This window comes from Bactrocera neohumeralis, chromosome 2, assembly GCF_024586455.1.
Source record: "Bactrocera neohumeralis isolate Rockhampton chromosome 2, APGP_CSIRO_Bneo_wtdbg2-racon-allhic-juicebox.fasta_v2, whole genome shotgun sequence".
Taxonomy (NCBI): domain Eukaryota; kingdom Metazoa; phylum Arthropoda; class Insecta; order Diptera; family Tephritidae; genus Bactrocera; species Bactrocera neohumeralis.
Genome location: NC_065919.1, coordinates 64,435,695 through 64,445,928, shown reverse-complemented (window position 1 = coordinate 64,445,928; position 10,234 = coordinate 64,435,695).

Here is a 10,234-nt window from a genome sequence, read left to right as displayed (position 1 = left end):
AGAAATTAAAATTTCTTTTACCTAATTATAAAAAAAGCAAATATGTTAATACAAAAGATAAAAAAATCCCTTTCTAAATATATGGGATAAATAAAATGATTTAGGCACGATTTAAATTGAAATTAAAGAATTTGTTTTCATTAACACCTTTTGACCAACATAAAAGGATTGGCGCCAGGTCGAAAGATTTCACACATTTTCGGCTTTATACTTATTATTGCTAAATATCTTACACATTGACCAATTTATCCAGTATAAAAACTAATTGAAAGTTGGAAATTCTGTTATTTGGTATATTAAGGGTAGGAGTATTATTGACGGTTTAGTTTATTTTTGATATCTAGACATATTATTACCAGAAAACGGAACTCTCTAAATTTCTTTGAGATATCTCACATATTTGCCGGTGAACCGGAAGTTAGACCGAACCGATTTTCCACATTTTTTACTCAAGGCCACATTGCTATTAGGACAAGATTCTCTTTGAATTTCATTAGTAAGTACAAAATCACACCACAGTTTTTAAATATATATGTATGTACACTGTAAAGTGGAAGAATTCTTTTTTACAATATAATATAAGAATGTCGAAATGAAATTTGGTAGAAATTGTTCTTGTAGTTCCTCGAGTGTAAATATAAATGTTTCTGACTCATTTATTTATTGAGTTATCGCACTTCTAGTAGCTTTCACCCATTATCGCAGTGTATAAAGAGAAGCCAAACAGACTTTTTCTCAGCAAGTTTTCTGAGATATATACACAATAAACCCACTAAAAAGTGAACCACTCCAACTTTTTAAAAACTTTTAAACCGCAAATGCCTTTCTCCACACTGATTCCAACTTACAGTTTTGTATCTTTATTTGGGTCTTACTACTGTGAGCAAAAAATAGCAGCACTTATCAATTTAAATTTCGGCCGATCTCCCATTCGTCAAAATATGCTTTTTCTAGATTAGTATTACTGTTATGTCAAAATAATCTTTAATGTTTAGTATACGCTTGTCTTTCTGAAGTAAATAAAGGGCATTCGGCGGTTTTTGCGATGAATGAAATTATTCAACAAAGAAGTTCGACTAAATTTTGTTTGCGGAATCAATTTTGTGGTGCCGAAACGTTCAGTATATTGGTGATAATTGTTTGTCGCGAGCAAGTGCTTTTGATTGGTACAAATTATTCAAAGATGGTCGAGAACGCGTTGACGATGAACCAGGTCCAGGACAGCAATGAACATCAACTGAGAATGAAAACGTCAATAAAATAAAGGAATTGGTGCTTGAGAATCGATGACTAACAGTCAGAGATCTTATTGGCATCGTTAGAATAGCGAAATGAACAGTGAAAACCATTTTGAAAGATCATTCGGTCCTAACAAGAGTGAAACCCCGATTGGTTTCAAAATCGCTAGATTTTTTCGAAGCAACAGCGTTGCGTGAACGCCCCGACTACCAGGATGTCATGAAACGTATTAGACTCTCGATGTGTGTTGGATTCATGCTTACGTCCCGAAAACAGACGACCGAATATCGTGGCAAAGTTGAGCCGAAGCCGAAAAAACCCCATCAAAGCAGGTCAAAAATCAAGGATACGTTGACAGTTTTCTTCGATTATCGACGATAACGCACCGTCGCATACTGCATTGTTCTTCGTGAGTTTTTAGACACATTTTCAACTAACATCGTGCCGCAACAACCATATTCGTTTGATTTAGCTCCGTGTGACTTCTGGCTATTCAGCAAACTCAAACGAACGCTCCGGGGAAAACGTTTTGAGTCAAAAAAATCTTGCCACAAGTTTATTAGGGCCAAGAGGGAATACCTTGAGGGGGACGACATAGATTTTGAAGAATAAATGAAGATTTTCAAAATTATGAACAAAATCTACTACTATTTTGTGCTTATAGTAGCAGTTATAGCACTTCATAGATTTTGATTAAAGGCATTTTGAGGGTGTGACAATTGTCCGGTTCCGTCCATTCGCAATACCAACCTCGTAATATTGCTAAGTAACTTGTGTACTAAGTTAATAAGTCAAGTTATCTATTAAGCCGACAGACAGTAATGCGATTTTCAACCTTTCGTCGTCCTCATCATACGCACATACATACGTACATATGTATACATATAACACTATATTCAATATCTATCTATTTCGACTAGTTTTAGTTGTTCCAAACAACTCTTATGTGAACAAAGCTATTACAATCTCTGTTGCAATATGTTGGTAGCGTATAAATAATATTATTTTAAATTTATTTATTATGAAATGTTTGAGTTAATTTTTTGATACTTTTAAATGGTGATAAGTAAATTAGCATTTTAATCTTTCTACTTTTTATATTAATATGTACCACACATCCAGACTCTATTCAGATTTATTTACCATCACATTTCGTTAAAATAGCTGCTAAAAATTTCAGCAACCTAAGTGTTTCGCTAAATTGCTTCTATAAATCCAAAAATATTTTTGTAATTCGGTTAAATTAACTTAGCAGTGTTAATTTTCCTAACTTGAAACAGAGAAGACCGCCATCGTAAACTGAAATGCTAACAAAAACAACAACATAAGCACCACAATACACATGTAAGCAACTACAACAACATGTATAACCTTCAACCAAACACATTTAGGCGTAAATGCATTGCCGAAACATTTCTAGCCAATGTTTTTCTTACCGTTGCCCGCGCTTTAGCCATCGCCACCGACCCAGCAACCGCAGCTACTGTATGGCGTGCGTGTATACATGCTTGGCGGTGACACCTGCTGAACTGTCGATTGTAATAATTAAAAACAAATAAGTAAACACATTTTGTTGTTCAACTAATTGAAGTTCAAATAACTCAGATTTTTACTAATGGCACCGGCCGGACCACCCAGAAAGCAAATACTTGTATCGCAACTTGAATTCAATTCAACAACAGCAACAGGGTATTATTAAACCGGTTTTGGGTTGCAGCAAAGCGAGTGAAGGTATAATACCCAGCCTTTTGGGGGTTTTCCAAGCACAACATCTTCAAAAATATTTCATACACAAATATGTAAATTTTATTAAATAAATAAAATAAACATTGATCGGCGATTGGCTGTCGAATTTGCTGCGGTGGAAGTGGAGCTAACCTCCACCATTCACGAAACACTCTCATTCACAAATATTTTGAAAGAGTAGGCGGGAGTTAGAAATACATTTAATACCTGTATATGTAAATCCATAACTCGTTTCCAAAAGGATGTTTTCAGAATGATATTTGACCTTCTTGTTTTAAAATTACACATCTATAGACTTATATGGTATATTTGCCAATGCGCAAAGGACCATAAATCTTTCGCAGAACCTTTCTCTAGAAAACATATTCTATATATTTATGTACATCAGAAACAAGATTTAATTTTTTTAAATATAGTAATTGAAGATCCTATATATTTTATTTAAATAAAAAAAAATGTACTTTTTGTTTGTGAAGCACTATAATTTTCTTGCATTTTTTAAAGTTTTACCTTGGTCATCAAAACTGACCCCGACTTTGTAACGTATTTTAATACATACTTTTAGTACCTTAGAAATAGCCACTTGAACCAATACAAGCATGCCAACGACATCAACATAAACCCACGTCTCGTCGTAAATAATGATGCTTTTGATGAATGTTGAGTTCTAAGCAAAGTTGTCAACCACAAACATTAACCAAAATGTGCTGAGTCGATGCATAAGAGATGTTGTAAGCCTCTGCTATCTCTCTAATGTCAACAGGCCGATTTCGAAGCACTGTTTCTTTAACTTTTTCGATGTTATCGTTATTAACAGAGGTGGATGGAAAAACGCTCATGAGACAAGGTTTTGATAACTTCACGGCTTTCATGGAATGCTGCGTGTTACTCAAATATTTTTTTGTAGTAAGATAGACAATTGCCAAACACTTCCAATGATTCCGTAGCTTTGATTGCATTTCTGGTTATTAAATATTTTTCCATGGGAAATACTTTACCTTGGGTATATGGGGACTAAAGGACATATTGACCTTATTCAACCCATTTTTGGCACACAGAAAAAATGTATTTCTCTTTAGTAAAATTTGCCATTTCATCATGGAAAGATATACGATCCAACAAAGAGTCAAAATTAACGTCGAACACTCCTCAGATCAACAATTCTTTGTTATTTTCGTTGGATTGTGAGCTTGCGCGAAAAACACTTTGCACGGAGCTTTCACATACCCAAATATTCATTCACATTATATGCAATACATTCTTTGAAATCTTTGGATTATCTCAGCTCTTTCGAACAACTTCAGTTTATGGGTATTGGAAATTATTTTGGGGACTTTGTTGATGTTTTTGTCGGAACCTCATACACTGCCTTCATCGACCTAGATTCTCATTTTTCTTCCTTCCAACTTAACAAATATCTTTTCACCTCTTGATTTTTTCTAAACTAGCACAAGTTTCAAGTTCCACAGCTGTAAAATTTGTACATATTTGTTTTTTTTTGGCAATCCTCACCAAACACCAAGGAACTGTCGAAGCAGTGTACTTTGGCGGTAAATCTATCGGGCTTCAAAAGGTGTTATCTACAATGACCACCTCGGGAAGACTAAATGGTCACAGATTTGAATCCATCCTTTTTGTTTCAAAAGTCACTCTCCACCTGGAAATTGGATTGAAATCAGGAGATAATCACCGTCACGGAGACATACTATACTTTGCAGACATACAGAAATTGAATTTTTCAGATGTGTTGAAAAAGTTGAGTCAAATGTTTCGAGCTAAAAGGAGACTATATTAAAAAGTAAATCGAATTTTTTCCAAAATTTTCGTTTCGCACTCATCGGAAAGGCTACGTACATAGCGAAAAGTGGAGAATTGAAAACGGTTGACACATAGCTCCAATGTCTATATTCTACATAAATTGTGCGGTTTAAACTCGAAAAAAAATAGTTACTTATAATGGCATCATTTATATGACTATAGTGGCCCGATCTCAATAACGATGACAACATCTGATTAGTGGACAGTGCTTTGCGCATTGGGTACGGCGAGTATCGCATTCAATGGAAGGACGAGCTGTAGGAGATATACGACGACATTGCCAAAGTTCAGCGGATTAAGAGACAGCGCCTACAATGGCTAGGTCATGTCGTCCGAATGGAGGAAAACACTACAGCTCTGAAAATTTTCGACGCAGTACCCGCCGGAAGAAGCAGAGGATGAGGAAGACTTCCACTCCCTTGGAAAGACCAGGTGGAGAAGGACCTGGCTACATCTCGAATCTCATCATGTTATGTCATGTTATGTACCATAAAAATAGTGATTATACTTATACATATACAGTGATACAAATATTTTTTTGAAATGCTTTTATTCTTGTGCAGATTGCGTAGAATGTAGAAAATCAGCGAGTTGTAGTTGTGCAGACATTTTAATTACTTTTTGCACATAAAATATTTCACAAAAATAATTCCTAATGAAAACAATTGCAAATCTCATGTGCAATTAAAGAATTTCCACCGAAAGGGCATGAAACTGCTGAAACCGTCCTAAACGGCGGCAGCCATGGCTGAAGTGCGGAGCAACGCCAGCCGCACAGATCGAGAGCGAGCGCATATTGCAGCCACCACAATCGACTGCAGGCGGCAAGCTCAGCGGCCACCAACAATATCACCTTCAATAACATCCGCCTTGGGGAAAGTGTGTTTGCTTGTGAAGGCGCGCGGCGTTGCGTCAATGTGGCATGCTGTTGTGACGTGGCAGCGCTCTGCCCGTTGCAACGGTAATACAACAGCAGCAGCAGCTAGAGGATGGCGGCCAAAAGCCACTCAGTACGGGGCTTCACGCTCGATACACTTGAATGAATGAACGCTTCGACGGAATTCTGATTTGTGGCTGCATATGTTGGGCCCGATAGTGTGGCGCGATGAAGATCGACAAAAGCCCGCCATACGAAAGCATGGACCACAGAAGCGGGATACGGCGGCATTGCCTGTTGCTCGGCAATATTTCACATTACCCATTGCGGTGTTTTCTTTGGCAGCAAATACATAGCTGTATATGTGAATGTATGTGTGTGTGTTCGAAAAGGTGAAATCAAATAAAATTATAGGCGAATCAAGCAGGAAGAAATAGCAGCTTAAGTGCATCATAACCGTTAGATACGGAAACTCTATGGTGAAAGCACAAGCTGCTCCGATCAGACGTCGCACACATACGATTATAAATACAGATAAGTTTTCTACATATACATATGTAATATTCAAAGTTACTGTAGATGCGAAGATTCGACACACCGCCATACATGGAACCCGTGCCATTTGCCTGGCAGTCAGCCCGTTGAACTCGCCGAAAATTGGCTGCGGTTGTTGGATTCGAGCGTTCAACGCTTTTTCCGCATCGTGATATTCGATGATAGACGCGTTTTAGATGCATAAAATTGCTTACTATAAATACAATTTAATGAAACACAATTCTTTCTGCCACCAACTAGCCATTCTAAGACACCCAATCACCGCCCTTTACCTTGTGACGCAATTTGTCACATACATACATAGATAGGTCTCTGCTTTGTATGGACGTATGTATGTATATCTAGTAAAGTTAATTTTTAAAATTAATTTCGATTGGTTATTAAATTTATTTTTAGTTAGAATGTTGCCAGTCTCCTTGCGGCACGTGCTTTGTTATTCCCTTCTTCTATGGTTTATGAATTATAATGCACAATTTGACGGTGCTAAGTCATGTGGAACTATTAGATATAAGAATATTTGCGGTAAGCCTTTTATGATTCCGTTGCGGAAGATAACAAATTATTGTTGCCACATTATTTAAAATTAAGAAAATATGAGGTATTTGTCGACTTGAAGCAATATTCTAGGACTTGAAAGATAATTTGCTGATTCCAGTGGAGGAACGTTTCATTAAAAGGGGTTGCAAGAACTGATTAAGAGCTACATGGGTTTACGGGTTTCAAAAAATCAATTTTTTTATTGTCTTTTTAAATTCAAAAACACTCATAGAATATTATCCTAAGTTGATCCGAGTAATAGGTTCTGAAATACAGACTTGATAACTTGGGCGGTCGAGGCTAGCTAGGCTAAGTGCGCTGTTTTTAAACGCGTTTTTCTCGAAACTGTGTTTTTGAAGTCTGTTGGCAAAGTTTTTTTGAGAACGACTCAATCGATCTTCATGAAATTTTGCACAGGCCTTTGAGATACAATTTACTTAAACGACTTGAACTGCGGCAAACAAAAATAATATTTTGAGGTTATAACCTGAATAGGTTGTCATAAGCCTCGGCTGGCATGGCCTTCAGTGCGTTCAGCGAATTTTGGTTTTTTCGATTTTGGCTAACTTTTGTGAGTCATTCGCAAGATTGTTCGACAGTTTCGATGTCATATTCATAAATATCTCTTCTATCAAAGGTTCAGTCTTTTGCTACGAATATAGCATTAACACGCTTCATACCCAAGCATTAACCAAATTCCCTATTTAACAACGGACTTAAAACTTCACACGAACATAAAGCTCGGTTGACCCAATCTAAAAAACGCGCCGATTTCAAATTTGATGATATGATATACATATGTTCATACAATGTGACATAAAAGTACCCGGAAATTGTAATTAAATTCCCCGGCCAAATGATATTTCAAAAAAATATATTTTGCTAAGTTGGTAGGACTGTCCTTAATTATATCGAACAAAGAGTTTGTCTCAAATTTTGTATTTCTAACCAAATCGTTGAGAATGTTGGAAACGGCTTACGGTGATTCAGTTTTATCAAAAACACAAGCCGAGTAGTACAAAACCTTCAAAGACGGTCGATAGATCGTTCAAGATATGCCTCGTTCTGGACGACCTTCGACCTCTTCAACTGATGAAAATATTAAAAAAGTGAAGGATATGGTGCTTGAAAATCGTCAGGCAAATGTAAGAGAGATGGCAAGAGAGCTCCACAACTCTCGAGAGGCCGGTCGAATTCTTTTGGTGGATATTTTGGGTAAGAAACCCAAACTCATCCCGATAAAGTTGATTTTTATACCCTGAACAGGGTATATTAAGTTTGTCACGAAGTTTGTAACACCCAGAAGGAACCGTCGGAGACCCTATAAAGTATATACATATATAAATGATCAGTATGTCGAGCTGAGTCGATTTAGCCATGTCCGTCTGTCTTTCCGTCTGTCTGTATATATACGAACTAGTCCCTCAGTTTTTAAGATATCCTTTTGAAATTTTCTCTTCAAGAAGCTGCTCATTTGTCGGAACGGCCGATATCGGTCCACTATAACATATAGCTGCCATACAAACTGAACGATCGGAATCAAGTTCTTGTATGGAAAACTTTCACATTTGACAAGATAAATTCACGAAATTTGGTAAAGATTATTTTCTAAGGCTACAATGTAATCTCCGAAGAAATTGTTTAGATCGGTTAACTATAGCATAAAGCTTCCATACAAACTGAACACATAGTTACTAACAGAAATGCACCTGTGAAGGGTATTTAGCTTCGGTGCAACCGAAGTTAACGTTTTTTCTTGTTTTTTTTTTTTTCAAAAATAGTACCGCAACAGGTCTCTTTGGACATGCTTGATAGTGAGAATTACGATCCTACTGTTTTTTTCGATATTCGTGGTTTGGTGCATCATGAATTTGTTCCGAAGGGACAAACGGTCAATAAGGAGTACTTTTTGGTTGTATTAAGGCGTTTATGTGAAAACATCCCTCGAAAACGGCCGGAGTTGTGGAAAGGCCGTTCAAGGATTTTACTCGATGATAATGTACCATCGCATCGAGCCATGATTGTGGCCGAATTTAAAGCCAAAATCGCAATGAATACCTTCGATCAACCACCATATTAACCAGATTTGCCTCCGCGTTATTTTCTCTTGTTCCCCAAACTGAAATTGCCGCTCTGCGGAATCGGTTTTCAGTCGATAAAAGAGATAACACCAAATTTGCTGAAGGAAGCTGCTTATGAAAATTGTTTTGCGGACCGGAAAATCCGTTAGCATAAGTGTATTATATCTGATGGAGACTACCTTGAAAGCAACAAAATAAGAATTGATGAATAATTAAATATTTTGAGTTCTATTTACAAGTTCCGGGTACACAGTGTATAAATTAAGTTTTCTTACAGTAGCAACCTGGCGCCTCCCATAAGTCGAAGTCGATAGTCATATACATATGACAGCACATGCCATCGCTCGTAATAAAATGTATCGCTGATACATATGATAATAAAGTCCGCCATTTTGTTTCTGTCGAATTTCCCAACTATGTACTCAACCATAACGGCTAAAATATGATTTTTATGATTTACGAAGAGGATTTTTCACTGGGCGTTGAAGTAAAAATTGTAAATTAGTTCTAAATTTAGATTGAACATAGTAAGCCTCGATATTGAAAATAATTCAGAATGCAGTTGATATGAATTAATCCAAGCGTTTGAGTTTATCATTTACGTTCAGATTTCGTGTGCGGTCTAAAATTAGGCAAAGGCAAAAAACCTTCGGCGTTTTCTTATTATTGTCAAGGTTGCAATTTCTTCCTATCATACATACATATATAAAATAATGCACAAAGTTTGTAGATTTATACATATATGGATATCTATACATAAATGTATACATAAATATGAGTAGATATATAAATTTGTAAGTATTTGTACCTCTATATAAGTATCTGTCCTTTCGTGTTTTCATATTTGCAGACATATTCTTTTAAAGCCATTTTCGCTCTTACACCGTTACGCAACATTTAAATACGAAATGTGCGCGCTAAGCAATAAAATACACTACAACTTCGCCATTAACACTTCGGTCCTGTGCACACATACTTACATGCACACGCAGTAAAAGTAAAGCAGCTAGAAAATCAAAGCCAAAGGGTATATTCAGTAAAGGGGAAATACCCTCTCACATACTGAGGCCAAACGTTTAGTATAATTTTCGTAAGAAAACATAAAAGACCATCAAATGTTGTTGCTCAATTCTGCTGCGTTTTCGCTGAACAACAATTTTTTACCTATTTTCCCGAAGTAGCGAATTTTGAAAACGGAACTAATTCTTGCACAGCGTCATTGTAAAATTAAATTTGCATATATGTATATGTACATATGTATGTACATATGTACCTAGAAAATAACTTTATATGTTGTATTATATACGTATGTATTTATACATATGTATACATACATATGTACATACATACATATGTATGTTCATACATACATACATTGTGT